Genomic DNA, 17,594 nt, shown 5'->3' on the forward strand with positions numbered 1-17,594 from the left:
GCATGAGGGGGAGATGTGTGTGTGTGCACACTTGTGTTGTGCAAACAGCTGTGCAGAGGACGGAGGGAAGGGGCAGAGGTGGGCACAGGGGTCCACCTAGGCAAGCAGCAGGCCAGGGCCAGGGCCAACACAGATCCCCAGCGCCCCACCTAGAGGCAGGTCCCCAGGAGCTTGGATTTGTCTAAACCATTAGGCGCACGTGTGATCCTGCTAGTGGGGGGCTTAGGTATTCTGAAAGGGCAACAGGAACGGCCAGCAGAGGTGACAGAGCCTGGCTCCTGGTGCTGAACACTTCCCATTACTTTCTCACTTAGCACAAATGAAATAACAAGAGGGGGTGGAGCTTTGAGCTTGTCCGAGGGCAATTCCTCACCTTAACCCTGGGAGACAGCTGTCACTGCATGGATAAGAAAGCCGAGGAGCCAAGACCTGAACACTGGCCTCTGCACCATCAGGTCCCAGGGCCGGTCCTGCCTGCGGCAGTGGGCTGGGTGAGGGCTGGCCTGTGCTAGGACATAAGTATCCAGTGTGTCCCTGGGCCCTCACAGTCTGTGCCACACTCCCTCCTGCCTGGGTGTGGACACGCACACACTAGCATGGGGCAACACGTGCAGGTGTGTGCAGCTCCCTGAGAGCTCCTGTGGCAGATGTCCTTCCTGGGAGCTCACAAGGAGAAGATCCCGGGCAGTGTGCAGGATTTCACGTTTCTCTTCCTTGTGGGATACTGAGCTTGTGCACTATGCTTGCGTTTATGTTGCACGCTAGTGCGTGTGTGTGTGGGGGGGTCCAAGGTCAGGTCAGGGCTGTGTGATGCTGTTGTGATGAGTGTGCTTGCTGTTCTTGAGCCGTGCAGAGTGGGTGTGCGAGCCATTCAGGAGGGTGTGCATCCTGGTTCCTTGCTGTTCCCCTGTGATCTGGCTGACCAAAGGAGGGCCTGCCACGCCCTTGACATGTCCATCAGGCCCAGTCACCAACCCTAAGACCCTTCGAGTGCTTCCTCTCAGCTTCCAGAGCACAGGCCAAGGTCTTCAGGGATCCCCATGGGGAGCCCCTGGTTCTCCCTATCTTCCTCCCCAACTCCTGCATTCTCCTCACCCCTGCATTCTCCTGAGCGCCAGGTCTTTGGTGGCTGTTCCCTCTGCTCAGAACCTCAGACCCCTTGACACACGCCTTCTGTGGACACCATTTAGCTGCTGCTTCCTCCGCCTCCTGGGGGAGCAGCACCCTGTGCTCCTGCAGCAGCTGTCCTCTACTCCCCAGGCCCTTCAGGCTCTGGGACCCCTTTCCTCCCACTGTCTCAGTATGGGGGGGGGTGGTCAGGCCTTGTCTACCACAGTATTTCCAATGCAAATGTGCACACATGGGCAACCAATTAGTGTGTGCCACTTCCTCTGGGCTGTGTCCAAGGGAACCCCAGGCTCTGTGTGTTTACCAGAAATCACAGAACTGACCACTGGTGCAGCTGGAGCCAGGGAGGCCAGGCTTTTGGAGGGCAATGAGACAGTGGCTTGCAGGTAGCCAGAAGGAAACAAAACCCTCCAGTTTCAGAATTCCTGGTCGGGGTCCACATGGTGCAAGCACTGCACTGGGACCTGATCAGGGCTGGCGGTGAGATGTGGTTTCACTACCTCCTGCTGTGCAGGGCGCACACTTGCACAAGACTAACACCACATGCACACCGGTGTAGAAGTCTGCATGCCCGCACACATCTGCTAACAGCCTGCAGACCCACGGACACGCACGTGCATGCGTAGCACACATGTACACGTGCACACAAACACGCACACTTACGCCGGTACAAAGCTGACTCGGGCCAGGTGAGTTTGGGGAGAAACAGTGGTGGGGACTCAGGCTGCGACGCGAGGTGCGTCACTGGCCCTAGCTGCGGGAGCCAGGCATGAGAGAGGTCGGCCGGGGGCTGCCCAAGATGGGGCGGGAGCCACGGGCCGGCAGCTGAGGAGACGGAAGGGGCGGGCAAGGCTGGCGCGGGCGCGTCGCGCGCGCCCTCTCTCGGCCATCCGCAGTAGCGCGCCCGGCCCTCCGCCCTCCACCACCGCAGACCCGCGCCGGACGCCTTGGCCTGGAGCCCCGCGGCGTACCCCGGGGACAGGATCTGGCCCCCTCAGGATCGCTCCGGGAGGCGGGGCTAGGCCAGGCGTGAGGGCCCGGACACTAGGGCGCCGCCGGAAGCTGCCCAGGCCCCTGCCGCTCTCCCAGCCTGCCAGGGCCCTCTCCTGCCGGGCCCCGCGGCTGTATCCGCAGGTGCGGATCTGCCCCAGGACCCGGCCGGCCAGGACGCTGCAGACCCTGCACGCTGCGGACGCAAAACGTAGGATCTCGGAGGAGCGTTAGGGATCGGGGCTGGAAGGGAACCCACAGGGTAATCCGCGACCCATTTCACGGACGCGGCCACCGAGGCCCAAGAGGGGCCGCAGCCTGCAGGCAAGGGAAGGGACTGGAGGGCTCTGCAACTTGGCTGCGTCCCCTCCCCGGCCCAGGATCCTAAGGAGTGCGGCGTGATGCTGAAGGCGACGAATCGCCTCCTTTCCGCCCCCGCGCGGAATCGCGGCGGGGACTAACGCCCTTTCCGGGATCGAAGGCGACAAACTCCCCGCTTGCGCCGCCCTGGCGCATCCCCCGGCCTTGGGGTTCGCCTCCCCGCCACCCGGGCTCCGGGGCTCCCCGGCCGGCTTCCCGTCCCCAGATCCTGGCGCAACAAGTCAGAAAGCAGCGCCGAGCAGCAGCTGACGAGCCGAAAGGGAGGGCACAGAGCCCGACGCGGGGCGCCTGGCGCTCCGGGATCTCCGAACGCGCGCTGTGTCCGCCTCCGGGGACCGGGCACGGGTGTCGGGCGCGCGGGACTGACTAGCCTGGCGGCCCACACCCGCTCCCAAGGCCCCGATTCTGCACGGGCGGGGGCGGGGGCGCGCGCAGAAGCCCCCGCCCCCTCCTTCGCCTGCTTGACCTTGTGGGGGTACTCAAAGCCCGACCGGGCGGCACCCTGGCGTCCGGACGCAGAGTTTCGTGGCCTCCCGCGGTCCGGGAGGAAACGGCTCCCCCCTCGACCTCCCTTGCTGCCTCCTCCGCTACGAGGGTCGCAGAGGAAATTAAGGTCCGAGGGTTAGGAGAGACGTTATATCCGCTTTCCAGACCCCAAGCCCCTGATACAGGCTCTTAGATGTGAGAAAGGACCCCGGTTCTCCCTCCGCCTCCGCCCGCGCGGCTCTCGCTCGGAGGGGGGCGTGTGTTTGTGTCTATGAGAGGGCACTGAGGGTCTTCTTGGGTCCCCAGGGTAGGACAGAAACGCAGACCTCTCAGCCCCCTCCGCAACACTTATGCCTTGAGGCTCCTCTGGGGCGGGAGTGCGCGCCCCCTGCCCACCCACACGCCTTCATGTTTTTCAACTCCTTGGGAGTTGCCGCTAAGGAATCTTCGCCCCAGACCTGGCGGAATGGGACGTGATGGGACCTCAGGGAAGGAAGGCGTGCTAAAGGAGGAGTGGGTTAAGGCTGCTCTCCAGCCCGGGTCTGTGCGCGCCAAGAAACTTGGAAGCCTAAAATTAAAGTGGAAAGGGTAAGGTGCCTAGCAGACCCAAGTCTGAGGTGTCAGGCTGGACGCTCCCTCCGGGTCGCCCGGGAGTGACCAAGCAGGAGCCGCCGCGGCCAGGCGGAGAGACCAGTGCTCAGAGCCGCAGCCTCCGACAAGCCCTCCCGGCCGCCTAGCTTCCCGGCGACTCTCAGCTCCGCCGCCCCCTCCCGAGGCCGGAGGCGTTCTCTGCCTCGTCTAGCGGAACAGGGGAGAGGGTTCCAGGCCAGAGCTCGAGCCCCCAGCCTCCCGGGGAGGGGGCGGGGGCCGTGCTAGTTCCTCGAGGCAGCGGCGCACAGCTCCAAAACCGGCGAGGCGACCGCGGAGGGCCGGGCGGCCTCTCCCTGCGGGGGACGCGGACCCGGGAGTGCTCGGCGCCCAGCCCAGCGGCTTCTCGCGGAGAGGGCGCAAGGCCGACCCAAAGTTCAGAGCGGCTTATCCGTGCCGCCCGTCCGACCGAGTGGAAAGCAAGACAAGGAGGGAACGAGCGAGGGCGTTTGCGTGTGTGTTTGTGATGGTGGGGGGCATGAGGATAGCCCTCCATTTGAACTGGGGTGGGGGCAACCTCCCGGGACTCTCCACCGCCAATGCCAGGTCTGTGGGTGAGGGCTGTGAGGAGGAGATTGGGGGCTTCTCTGCCTTCCTCTGGCTCAGTGCGGGGCGGGGGGGGGGGATGTGTCGGCCCATGTAATGTATGCAGGGGGCTCTGAGTGATTAGGAAAGGAGGGCCACCCTTGGGGTGTCTCTTCCGAGAATCCCCGATCCTTGTGTGGCTGCGGGGGCCAGATAGGGCTCCCTTAGACCCCTGCTAGCGTCAGTGTGTGAGGGGCACCACGGGAACGCCTTCCCCAGCCTTCCCAGGGTCTGTGCATGTGATGGGGAGGGGGTGCTTTCCCCAGCTCAGCCTGCCAGTCTGGCCGGGCTGTATGTGTGGATGGGGGGAGCGGTGTTAAGCAGCACGGAGGAGCCTCTCCCACGTCCAGGGTCGCCCCCTCCTCAGCCTGCCCAATGCGGGCGCGCAGGGACCTGCCAGATTCTGTCGCCGCCGCTGGAGGAGGCAGGAGATTGGGGGGGGGGTCCAAACTCCCGAGATCCGAGCGCAAACCAGGGATCTACGAAGCCCCAAACCGCGAAGTTGGGAAGTCCGGGCGCCCCCCTCTCTCGATCCCCTCCCACCAGCGCTGCGCCCCCTCCCGCCGCACCCCCAGCCCCCCGCCAAAGCCTTCCTTACCTTCCCCAGCAGCAGCGTCTCCGCCGGTGAGGACTTGATCCGGCGAGTTGCAAATCCCTGGGAGCGCCCCGCGTCCTCCGCGGCCGAGCCCGGCGCCCGACCGAGCGGGGGCTCCTACCGCCGCTGCCGCCCCCGGCCCGCTCCCGGCCTCGCCGAGACGCCCCCTGGAGCGCACCCGCGGGCGCACGCAGGCCCCTCCCCGTCCCCCCGCCTGCCAGAGCCCCCGGGGCGCCGAGAGGGTCCGGATGCCCGCTCTGCGGGCGATGCGGGGCGCGCGGGCCCGGGCCGGGCCAGGACGCGGCGCGGCAGCCTGTGCCGCCGGCTCGCCCGCTCCGCTCGTTCGGCCGGGGCCGCCGCCAACGCCGCGCCCGCCGCCGCCGCCTGCGCCCGCCGCTCCCTCTCCGGCCGCGCCGCCGCTCCGCTCCTCTCGCCTGCCCCGCTCTTCTCGCCTTTTTTCCCCTTCCTGAGGGGGGGAGCCGAGCCGAGCCGGGGGCGGGGCGGCGCGGGGAGGAGGAGGAGGAGGCCGAGGACCGGGAGAAGGAGGAGGAGAGAGGCGAGAGCTGCTCCCCCGCCCGGCTGCCGGCGCTCCCCAATCTCTCGCTCTCTGAAACTGGATCCCGAATCGGGAGCCAGAGACTGCATTACGGATTACATCAGGCTTTATAGAGCTTCCAGATCACACATTAGAGGGGGAGCGCGAGCGGGGGGCGGGGTGTGGGGGAGGGGAGCGGGGTAACGGGTGTGGGGGGTGAAACGCACACAGGCGCGCACACCTAGGAAGGCGGGCTCCTGCCCCATGCAGCAGGAATGCCAGGAGTTGGGTCTCAGCCCTCGGCCTCTTCCAGGAGCAGGAGTGGCTGCCGTCTGAACGGATGTATGATGGGTGATGGATGGACAGACGGAAGAATGGAGAGAAGGAAGTTAGGGGTTGTGCACAAACAATATAGGTGCGTGGGTGGAGGGATGGAGAAAGGGTGAATAAGAGGATGGATGGATGGATGGAATGGATGGATGAATGGACGGTTGGACCGGCGACTGGGGAATCCTGTGGAGTTACCGATGGAAGGGTGGAGGGTGGATAGAAGGGAGGACAGAATGCATGGGGCAGGGAGGGGGTTGAAACAGGATTGGGGATTAATGGCTGGGCTGCATAGACGGGTAGTGTCAGTGGACCCATGATGTATGAATAGGTGGAGGAGTGATGGGCAGGGGAGAGTCAGAGGCACAGGCTCAGGAGCTGTGGAGAGGAGCAGGTGGGGGATCCCATCTCCCTTCAGGGGGCCTCCTGCCCCTGAAGGAGTGCTCAGAGCTGTAAGGGGGCTGGGGACAGAGCCAGAAGGAGGTAGAGTGGGAAGTAAGTGGCCCCGTGAGGCTGTCCCCAGGCACTCCCTCCCTTTCTTTGACTTGGTAACAGTGGGGACATCCCAGCCCCACGTTCAGATTTTGTTTCTCTCAGCTGATGGAGTTAAGTGCCTTTAGCTATTTTTTCTCCCATTTTAAGCCATCCCTGGTCCCTCTCCCGCTTCTGAGACCTTTGACCCGCCACCCTCAGGGTGAAAACCTGACTCTTGAAGCTAGAGCTTCAGGGAAGTTGCTTCAAGGTGTTTCTCACCAGAATGCTTCTGCCCCAAGGTCCTTGCTCCCGCCTCACAGGTGCAAGGTCCACTCTGGATGCAGACCCAGTGTCCAGTATTTTCCACACTTACCCTCTTAGCAGGCCACCTGTGCATTGCTGCCCAAATCCAATATCTGACTCAGCTGCTTGCATCTCTCAGCTTCCCTTAGGGTACCACCCCTGTGGCACCAATACTCACAACCACCATCACCACTTTCAACCTGAGTTTCGGCATCCACCCCACACTGTCATCCCATGGCCACTAACCTCCAGCTAACCCTCTCCAGCAGCCTCACAGCCAGCATCGTCCTCCACTGATCTCCAGAGGAGGAGGGCAACACACATCAACTGGGCACCCTGGCAGATTGCACATCTCACCCCACAGCTCTATCCACACCAGCTTCCCCTGTAAGGCCAACCAGAGTCCTGAGCTCCAAGGGTGTCCTGAGGGACTGGTCAGAGGGCCACAGAGATCCAAACCAGGTGGCAGTCAGGGAAGGGCAGAGAGGGCCCCTGTCCCAGTCCAAGCCCTTGGGCAGCACCACACTCGCCTCCTCTTCCAGGAAAAGGGCCTTCTTCCCCAGTATCTAACAATGACAGCAAGAGGCAGTGTCCTGGCTGAGCTGCCCTTGTCTCCTTCTCCTCACTGCAGTAGCAGCCAGTGGCCACCAGAGGGCCTCTGACATCAGGCCAAGAGGCAGCAGGAGCAGGGCTCTGAGTCAGGATCTCAGAAAGGCCCTTCCCTGGCTGGTGGGGGAGGGCAGCAGCCGTGCCTGGGCAGGCTTTGGCATCTGGCTTGAGACTGGGACCCCCACACACTGGGTCACCCAGGGCAGGGCAGCCTCCCTCCCACACTGGGGCTTCTGAGAGGCTCATCATTCCTTTCCATGTGGGGACTCCTGGCTTGGTCCCCCTGACTTGCCCCCCCCACCCCAGTCTCTGATCCAGAGTCCAGATGTTCCACTTCCCAGAGGTGGAGCAGATTGCAGCTAGTCTACCCCACACTCCTCCCCAAGGAAGGGGCGCCTCAGCTTGGCCCTGAGCACCAGCGGCAGGACCTCCCCGCTAAAGCAGTCAGGGTGACCTGCGGTGCCTCAGTTTCCAACTTGGTCCGTAAATGTCTCGACTGCATGGTATTTACAGTTCTCTCCAGCCCGGACACTCCAGGATCCCAGAACTCTAAACCCTGAGATTTGTCTGCAATTTACATAAAGCAGTCCCCCTCCCCCCCGACACCTGTTCTAGCCCTGGCTCTATCAGGACCATCCCACACCCAAGTCAGTTTCCTTCCTGCGTCCCGGTTGCCCCTGGAGAAGCCCTTGGGTGCTTAGGATTGATGGTCTCATCAGCTGGACACCAAGTCCTGGAGCTTCCGCACACAGCCCAGAGGGAGCACAACACTTAGCACCTTCTAAGCACTATCTGTGGCCAGCGATGGAACTGGAGCCAGAGCCATAGACTCAGCCGTGACTCCTGACTGGCCACAAGCTGAGCCCTGATCCTGGCTTAACACAGTGAGTACTGCACCCGGATCCTGGTTCACGTCGGAACCTTAGTCCTGGTCACACACTGAACCCTAATCCTATGGCAGCTTTATACACGGGCCTCTGGTCCCAAGACTGTGTAGACTCTCAGGTAGCCTCAAAGGATGGGGATCAGAGAAGCATGAGGGGAGCACTGGGAGGCAGGCCTCAGAGCCCCATGTGTTTCCAACCATCTTCACTTAGGACTCTCTCATTCTCAGGGAGGAGGGTTTTGTAAGGTCCTAGGGGAGCGTGGTTAGAGCCAAGCTTGCTGACTCCCAGTCCTGTGGTCCACCCCTTGCATTTAGGAACCCTCGGGTGGGTAGGGGCCCTCTCAGGACTGGGGTCCCACAGTAAATGGGCAGGAGGGGGACAGGCGGGGATTCTGGTCCTGAACACAGCATGGTCCTCCCAGTTGTCCAGTGGGCTTTGCAAACCCAAGGCTGAAGTACCTTTAGGGACCTGGACACAGGGAGTACCTGGCTAAGTCACATGCACTGTGATTAATTGTGAGGGCCACAAGCCACAGTCAAGACATGGGACCTGCCATCATGCCACCATTCCACTCTGCCCTCAAGCCCCCAGCCCCTCCCTGGCCCAGCTGCACCCTGGCCATCAGGCTGTCAGGGAGGGACTGTTTGGGGGGAAGTGACACTGAGCTCTCTGTTGACCAGGTCCTCCGGGGTGAGACTCCGTGGGCCTGCCCCTCCAGAAGCTTCCCTGGTGGCCTGGTGGGTCCCAGGCACACGGCAGGTACTGCTCTCTCAGCCTAGCCATTAGCAAAGTCAAACGTCCTTCTGCCCAGCAGCCCCTCCCCTCCAGAGAAGGGTCCCCAACAAGACAAGTGCCAGGGAGTCCCAGGCTCTCACACCAGCAGCTCCATGTCTGAAGCTCCTCAGAGACTGTCCTTGACTGTCCATGTGGCATTCGGGCCAGTTGTGGTCACTATCGTGTCCAGTGTAGAGCCAGCCAAGGCAAGAGCAGTTTTGAGATGTGTGCTGGCCACTGCCACCAGCCCAGCTTCCAGGCAGGCAGAGGACGCCAGGGCTGGGGGAGGCCCCTGCCCCCTCCCCTCCCACCCTGGCCTCTCCTTCCTGGCAGAGCAGGTCATGTCCCTGTGGCTCTGTCCATGGCCCTACCTACAGTGGTGGCACATTGTTGTCTACTCTGTCCAGTCTGGCGACCACCAGCCACAGTGGCTGCCAAACACTGGAAACATGTCTGTGGCCTGAGGATCTGAATTTTTACTTTCACTGACTCTTAGTTTATTTGAATTGAAATGGCCACATGTGGCTGCTGTGTCGGAGAGCACCACTCTGTTGGGCTCCTGCTCCCCTTTTCCAGCTGGGTGATCCAGGTGGGCTTCCTGCCTGCTCTGTGCCTTACCTGCTCCATCTGCAACGGGAACCTCAGGGGAGCAGACGGATGGGCTGGCCCCGTGATGAGTGCAGGGGACTGCAGGTCTCCTGTTCTCTGGTGCCACACGCCTGGTGCCTCTGTGGCCACTCCCAGCCCCACGGCTGCCTCTGTGCTTGCACTCACTCAGCCGGCCCACGGAACAGGCCCTTTCTTCCAGACCCCCAGGGCCACAGAGAGCTCCTTCCCAACCGCCCCACCTGCCTTCAGAGCCAGGGAACGTGGCTTCCCATAGATCCACTGTCTCTGCCTCCTGCCCACCCAGCCCTGAGGGCCCAGACCCTACAGGGACACTGGGCCAGTGGCCAAGGGTGGACCAAGCTTCCAGGTCCCAGGGAGGGCTTCTAGGGACCCAGCTGGCCCTCAGTCGCCCAGCCCCGTGTCAGCCCCAGGTCCTCTGCCGCAGCCTCACGCCCACTTTCCCTCCCGTCTGTTCTGCCCCTCAAGGTTCTTAGAGAATGGACTGCCTGCCCCCAATCCTGGGTGGCCGCCTTTTCTCACAGGTTGAGGATCACCTGGGGGCACTAGGCCTGGAAAGATTAAGGTCCCTAGGACTCAGCAGGACACGTGCTTCCATGGGCACCAGGGGTGTGGGCACCCAGAAGCCCTGCTGGCCAGAAGAGGGGCTGGCATAGTGCTGGTTCCTGGGTAGGAGGCCATCCAGTCCTCCTTGGACTCCGACGGGCCACGCCTGTGGTGCGGGTAGGACTATTTCCATAGGCTTTCTGGGAGAGGACCGGAGATGTGAAGCTGCTGGCCTGAGTGACAGGTGGGTAGCCAGGGCAGGCTGCCGGGAGGGAAAGGAGGGAGGAGCCTTCCTCCACCCTGGTTGGGGGGACTCAGGACCAGGCGGCCTGAATCATTTCCCCACCCTGTTCCCGTGGCCACCGGCAGGCCTGCTTGGCTAACTGCCTTTCACAGACCAGGAGAGCCCAGGCTGCACAGGTCTAGGCCCCCAGGCACTGACCCTGCCCAGGACCCAAAGATGCCCAGATTTTCTGCTGGCCATGGTGTCAACTTCTCAGTCCACAGCCGCCTCCCCGGGAGCTGGGGCCACGGCAGGCTCCGACAACCCCAGCAGCTCTGCCTACCGGGGCACCCTCCTCCACCCCACCCTGCTGCCCCTGGCTGCGGGGGCAGGAAGGGGTGATTTCAGGCTATTTCCAGCCTTCGACCTCACAGCTCCCCAGTGTGAGAACCCGGCGTGATCTGCGGGTTTTCCTAACACCATTCGGGGGCTGGGCAGGGGAAATGCGGGTCAGGAGAGGCGAGGTTGCGGCCCCTCACACGTGCCACGGGCTCCTGGGTGGGGGTCTCCTTTTCCAGGGGTGGATCCTGAACATGAATGTGCCTTCTGACCTTCCCCAGCCGGGTGACTTTGTCCCCAACCTCCCTTTGCCCCCATGGCAGGGACTGAGTAGGACAGGGCAGGGCTCCATTGCAAAGCCGAAAGAACTGCAGCTCAGAGAGGTGGTATAACCTGCCTAGGGCTGCACAGCCAGGACACAAGCTTGGCCCAGAGCCTGCGGAGTCATGGATGTGTCCCTCAAAGAGGGTCTTCAAAACTGACAGGACGGAAAGGGAGAGGAAGCATGGCAGGGAGGGCTAGGCCAGAGGCCGCACAGAGGCTTCACAGGGCCTTCCAGCTCGGACCTTCCTGACTGAGTTCCCAGAAGGAGCCCTAATCCCACGTCACCATCTGGGTCCTGCCCTGACTCTGGTCACATATTGACCCCGACCAAAGACTGAGAGCACTGATTCCTGATAACTGACTAGGCTCCAACTCTGGATGCCGGCCGATCCCCAATCACAGGCTGAGCCCTGACCCTTGTCACACCCTGGGCACTACCCGAGGATGGATGTCCACTGCAGTAAGTCCAACCAGTATTCATTAAGCCTGTACCCTGGCCACCCCAGGGCATCCTCCCCCCTGCCCCTGTCATCCGGTCCCTAAAGCAGAGACCTGGTGGGCTTCAGGGTGTGTGCAGACAGCCTCCCCCAGACCCTGCACCTCGTGGGCTCAGTGAGCCCGGGGAATGCAGGACGCCAAGCCGGCAGAAGGTGGGGGATTAGGCGGTTAATAAATGGCACAGTGAAAATCAACAGAGGACGCTCTGGGAGCCAGCGGGAGTGGAGGCCGGAGGTGGGCCTGGCCCCTCCGCAAGCTCACCTGCCCACTCAGGGCTCAACAGGTTCCTGTCCCTCTTGGGCACAGGCCATGCTCTCCCCATCCTGGGCTTCCCTGCTTGGTCCCCCATGAACACCACCATATACCTCATGAACACAGTCAGGCCACACCAAGACCCTGGGCATGCCCTGGAGACCCTCAACACCACCCGGGCCTCCACGCATCCTCCCACGTCCCAGGTCTGCGCCCCCCACAGGCCTCACTATCCTTAGCTGTCCCATCTGGGGAGACTGGCCTGGGCACCCCAGGACACAACTCACTCTGGGGGGGCGTATATGGACAGAGGGCAACAGATCTATGGCCTGTCCACCAGGGCTCCTCAGAGGAAGCCTCAGAACCACAAGTTGTGGAGTGACATTCTGGGGGTGAGGAGAGGCCAGGTGGTCCTTAAGACCTTGAAGCCTCAGAGTACCTGGCTGAGGACAGGGAGCAGGTCAGACCCCTGACCCTGAGCCTCCACGGGAGGTCGCCACCCCGCCCGCCAGGCGGTCACCTCTTCCTTCCTACCCTTCCCAGCGGACCTCTCAGTGTGCTGAGGACGCTGATGCTGATGTCCCCGCTGGGTGTAAATGACACCCCACAGGGCTTCATCTGTGCCTCTTGCAGGGACACTGAGGGTCTGTGGGAAAGTGGCTGGCCCAGGGTACCCAGCTTAGGTCCTGGAGCTGGACTTGAACTTCTGCACCCTATCGCCTGCCCCAGGGGTTCACCTGCGCCCCGGGCACCATCCAGAATCGGCCTACAGTGGTGCGTGTCTGTGGGCTGCAGATCCCAGGAGACTGTGTGCAGGGAGGACCCCTCATAGGGGTCACTGGAGATCAGAGTGGAGTGACTGTCCCATAGATGTGAAGCCCTGGGCCAGAAACCTGGACCTGAGCCAGCCTCCGTGGCTCCCGTCCCTTCCCACGGTGACACCCCTCTGCCTGGGCGTGTCAAGGACCGGGCTGCACTTAGAGCTTCTTTCTTGGCAAGAAAGCAGGTAGAGGAGGCCAGGTAAGAGTGGCCCATCAGTGGTGGGGACCCTGGTCTTCCTGATCACCCCTTCCTCCATTTTGCATCTGTCCCCAGCTGGTCACACGGTAGCAGCAAGGGGACTTGCTGTGTGCACACCTCTTGCTTCTCAGAAGGCATGGGGTGTCTGGAGTGAGGCTGGGAGGACCTGCCGGAGGCAGGTGCACAGAGGTCTCAGGGCAAACTGTGGCCCTCCGGTCCTTGTTGAGGTGCCAACCCTCCGGCCCTAGGGGTGACCTAGTCTGGAAAGGCGGAAGGGTTGAGAGGCTGAAGGTACCGCGCTGGAGTCCTCACCACGGCAGGTGTGAGGGGCAGAGGCAGCTCCGGGGAAGCCTGAGAAGTGTGTGGGCCAGGCCTCCCCAGACCCGTCGGTGTGGAGCAGACCCCCTGTCCCTGTGGAAGGACCCTGCCCCACCTGCGCCTTCCCCTTGGAGTCCCACCTCCAGAGCTGTGGGAAAACCCCCCGGGACAGCCTGCAGGTGAACACAGGGCCCGTGGTGGCAGCTGGTACCAGTCTTCCTGTCACATCTCCCCATCGTTGGTCGGAAGTAGGTCACCTTGTCTCTGACCAAAGGAAGGACACAGCAACATGGCTTCTCTGGCTTAGACCAATCAGGGCTTGTCCCCAGGATGGACGTCCTGTGGAGCAGTCAGCCAGGTGCGAGGGGCTGTGGCACTAGGGGAGCCCCAGCCACCCACCTGCAGAAGGCCAGGGTGCCTGAAGCCCCTTCCCCAGGGGACACGAGGGCTCGACAGGAGTGTCAGGAGCTTTGACATCTAGAAGAGTGGCAGGTTGGGATTTCCAAAAGCGACTGTGGCCACCCATCCCACCATGCCGACAGAACTCCAGGGAGGGCAGCTTTGGGGCCTGCCGGCCACCAGCATGGGTGGAGGTGACCAGCACACTGACTTTAGAGCCATTAACTGCCACAAAAATTTAATTTCATTAAGATTAAAAACTGCTTTGCACAGAAGACTTCCTTAAGAGAAAGAAGAGCGACAGCCCCAGACCCGGGGCGGCGCCACCAGGACACATCTGATGAAGGACGGGTGTCCAGGACACCCAGCAGACCACGCCGCACGGAGGAAACAGCTCAATCTAAAAACGGACAAGAGACCCGCAGACCCCGGGCCAAGGGTGTACCTGGGAACAACAGAAAAGGTCGAGGTCGCGTCCCTGGGGAAGGGCGACCTGAGGCCAGCTAGCAGAGTGGCCACCCCAGAACACTGCTGCCCAGGAGGCCAGGTGGGCGGCTTCCCACAAACCAGGCCCGCGGCAGTGACCCTCCTGACAGGAGGGGAGGGCGGGGTACTCACGAGTACCAAACCCGAAGGCAGCATGGCGTCCCTCAGCAGGGAGCCGTGGTCACCCAGACATCGGACTGTCCTGGAGAGCTCAAAAGGACCGAGCCACTGAGCCCCGGGACAGGGCTCTGAACTCTGACCGCTGAGCTGTGGAGTGAGCCCGAGACAGGACGCCCTGGGCAGAAACCAGGGGAGAGAAGAGCCAGGGCGCAGGGGACCCAGGGGACCGAGTGGCAGCGCAGCAGCCGAGCAGGGCAGTGGCGGGAGGTGCGGGCTCTGTGTACTTTCAGTTCAGTTGCTCTGAGTCTGAATCAGCTTTTTTCACAAAGGGGTGTTTGAAAGGCTGATGCTCTGAGCGGCCATGTGGTGAGGAAGGGCCCAGCAGCTGGGGAGGCCAGGCCACCATCTCTGGACCCCAGCTGAGGCCCTCCTGTGGCCATGTGGCTGAGGACTGCTCCACCAGTGAGGCCACCCTGGCCCACGACCCCCGCCCTGAGTCTGGACCCACAGACTCCGAGGACGCGGCACTGTGGTTCTCTCAGGCCGTAGGAGCCGGTGGCTTGTTGTGTGGCCCCGAAGGGCCGGGGAGGCAAGGAGCAGGAGGCCCACGGGGCCTGTGGAGGCTTTGTCCTGGGCCTGGGAGACCCTGGGATTGCAACAGGCCCCACTGGGCCAGGAGCCACAAGGCCAGCTAAGAGACAGGTGCTGGCTGGGACAACAGTCCTGGTTGGGCTGGGGGCTGAGGCACCAGGATGGCGGCGGAAGGTGCCCTGAGGAAGGTAGAGGGGGTGGTGCCACCTCTGTTCTCTCATCTCTCCTGGACACTGGCCTCCCGCAGTCCCTGCGTGCACCTAGGTGTGGCCATAGGGCAGGGCCCTCTGAAACCCCCAGGTCTCCCCTGGCTCCCTGCTGCCTCAAGGTGGCAGGGACTCAGATGGAGGAGCCTGGACCTGGGGTGGCTGTGTGATGGGCACAGGCTCTGGGAGCCTTGGGGTCTGTGCCTTACCCCGTGCTGTTCGTCTCAGCAGTGGGCTGCCGGGAGCTCAGAGCCTGGGGTGGGGGCGAGGAGGCCTGGGTCACTGACAGAGCTGGCACCAGGAGCAGCGTCTGAGTGTGTGCAGCCCCGTGTGCATGTACATGCATGGGCACGAGTGAGAGCAAGCAGGCAGGAGCATGCGTGTGGGCACACACGTGTGGGTCTGTCCCTTCTGAGGGCGGGTGTGAGTATCTGCTTCAGCAGGCCACAATCCTGGAGCAGCTGAGGGTAGGGACCTACTCCCAGTCTCCTGGCCCCTCTTGCTGGGCACCCCAGTCCAGGGCAGAGACGGGGGCCAGCCTCGGGTTAGAACAGGCCTCAGGTGAGCCTAGCGAGGGAGATGTGGGGACCAAGGCAGACTCCATTGTGGCAACTTTGGGAACTGGTCCCTCCCACTCGGACTGGAGGCTGGGTTCCCAAGGCGCTGAGGTCCTTCCCAGTCACCCCGTGAGGGCGCTGCTGCCTAGGGACAGATGCTGGGCTCCCCCAGGTGGCCAGGGCTGTCACCACGGCTGCTGGGGGCTTGCGTGGGGCCACGGTGACATGGGCGCCAGCTTTAGTCCTGTGGCCCCTGTTCCAGCCCTAGCATGGAGCACCTGGACGGGGCATGAGGCCTGAGCCTGGATCCCAACTGTGTCCCCTCTAAGAAGGATGCACCCCCCAACCCAAGAGGCCATATCCTCCAACTGGAAAGCAGCTCTGTCCTCTCCTCCCAGCCTGTGCCCACCCAAGCTGAGGTCCTCCTGTGGACCTGTGACCTCATCCCTCCCAGGCTTCGGAGCTTCTGTGGCTGCTGGCCCTTCCCGTGAAGCCCAGCTCCTCCCCCGGGGTCCTGTCGCCCCAGCTAGCTCTTCCTCCTCCTCTTCCTCCTCCTCCTTGTTCTGCTCTGTGCTTGTTCTGGCACATCCTGTCCTGCCAGTTACCTGGGCCCAGTGGCGGGGGAGGAGGTCCCCATGTCCCTGGGTGAGGGTGACCCCGCCTCAGGGTCTCCACACAACTCTACCTAGTGCCACATTGTGTGGGGGGTCCTGGGGCAGGGTAAGGACCGTAAAGCAAGGTGGGATCCCCACTAGACTGCGGGATGGCACGGCATCCTCTGTGCCCGGAAGCCAGAGTTCCCACTAGCCGAGCCAGCACAGGCCTTGGAGGGAGAGTTGGTGGAGAGAGGGAGGGAGGAGAGGGGAGGAGAGTGGAGACCAGGGAGGGAGGCCCGGGCCTCTGAAAGGACCATGGATTCTTTACAAAGCAGAGGTGCGGCCTGGGCATGGAGCAGTGAAGTTCTCAAGCAAGTGCCCCTGTTCCACAGCCTTTTTCTTCCCTCTGGCTTCCTCCACCCCGTCCCTCAGCCAAGCTGAGCCACAGGCAGGGCAGCCCACCCAGAGGACCCAGCTGGGCTCTCCCGGAGGACCACAGGGAATTTGCATGCTCATCTGCATACTGTACACATTCCAGTCAAAGGCAGAATCAATCTTCCAGCTTCTGGGGTTGGTTCCTGGAACCGCAGCCCTCCCCAGACCCGGCAAATATGTGGTTGCGGGAGGGGCCTGCGGAGGGGGCACTACTGGGAATGGACCTCACGTGGTGATGATAATGAATAACATTTGCTCGGCACTGTAAAATTTACACACCTCTTTCAAATACTCAAATCACTTCATCCTCAAAACCACGCTGGAAAGCAGAGAGGCCTGAGAGGGTAATGGGCTCTTAAAGGTGGGGAAACCGAGACCCAGAGAGAGCAAGACAGGCACAAGGTCACATGGCAAGCAAGTAACTGACAAATCCTCTCCTGTTCTTCTAGACCAATGTCTGGTGAGCTGTGCCATTCAGCCACCTGCCCTCACCTGATGGGCAAGATGGCGCCACTGATGGCGGTGATGACTGTGATGGTAGTGATAGTAATATTAGTGAGGGTCGTGGTGGGGATGGTGGTAATGTTTAAGGTGGTGGTTATGGTGATAGTGATGGTGGTTATGGTGATAGTGATGGTGGTTATGGTGATAATGATAGTGGTAGTGGTAGTGATGGTGGTGGTGATAGTGATGGTGGTTATGGTGATAGTGATGGTGGTTATGGTGGTGATAATGATAGTGGTAGTGGTAATGATGCTAGTTACGGTTGATGGTGGTTATAGTTGGTGGTGGTGCTGGTAATGATGACGAGATGGTGAGAGTGGTGGTACATTCGTGGATGGTGATGACAATGGTGACTTTGACAATGTTGAAGAGAATGGTCCTGCCTGGCTTGGATGACTCAGGAAGCCCAGAATGGGACTTGGTGTGGTGCTTTCCCGGATGTTTCCAGAGCCTGGGTCATCCTTCCTGTTGTCAGCCCACCGTCTTCTCCAGCCTGGCACTCTATGAGGGTGGGGTGATTGCTATGCTCTCCGCCATCTTCCATCTAGAGAGCCCCTTCTGGCTGTGCTGACATCTCTCCTAGAGAATGGGCAGGGACCATGTGGTCCTTCCTTCTGCATCTATCCCAGGGCCAGCTCAGTGCTGGGCTCAGGCTCTGCTGACTTGGCCCCTGTTTGAGGAGCAGCACATGGAGGAGTCCAGGTATGGAGGTGGGAGGCACCTGGGCAGCAGTCCTCGCACCCAGGCTCCCTTACTCTGTAGCCCTCCCCTAGCCTTCTGCAGTGCCGTGGCCCAGGGCCAGGCCCTGTCCTCTCTGTGCTCACCTAGAGC

At 62.1% G+C, this 17,594-nt stretch overlaps 1 protein-coding gene across 7 annotated transcripts in view; it reads right to left on the reverse strand.

The window, feature by feature from the left end:
- Window positions 1-4,943, reverse strand: part of Adgrb1 (adhesion G protein-coupled receptor B1) — a 73,316-nt gene extending 68,373 nt beyond the window's left edge. For all 7 annotated transcript variants that reach the window (XM_078016602.1, XM_078016598.1, XM_078016603.1 and 4 more), the window contains exon 1: window positions 4,817-4,943. The gene's annotated coding sequence lies outside the window, so the exon portion shown is untranslated. The remainder of the gene's footprint in view (window positions 1-4,816) is intronic.
- Window positions 4,944-17,594: the final 12,651 nt, after the last annotated feature.

The sequence above is a fragment of the Ictidomys tridecemlineatus genome, chromosome 7 (genome assembly GCF_052094955.1).
Source record: "Ictidomys tridecemlineatus isolate mIctTri1 chromosome 7, mIctTri1.hap1, whole genome shotgun sequence".
Lineage (NCBI taxonomy): Eukaryota > Metazoa > Chordata > Mammalia > Rodentia > Sciuridae > Ictidomys > Ictidomys tridecemlineatus.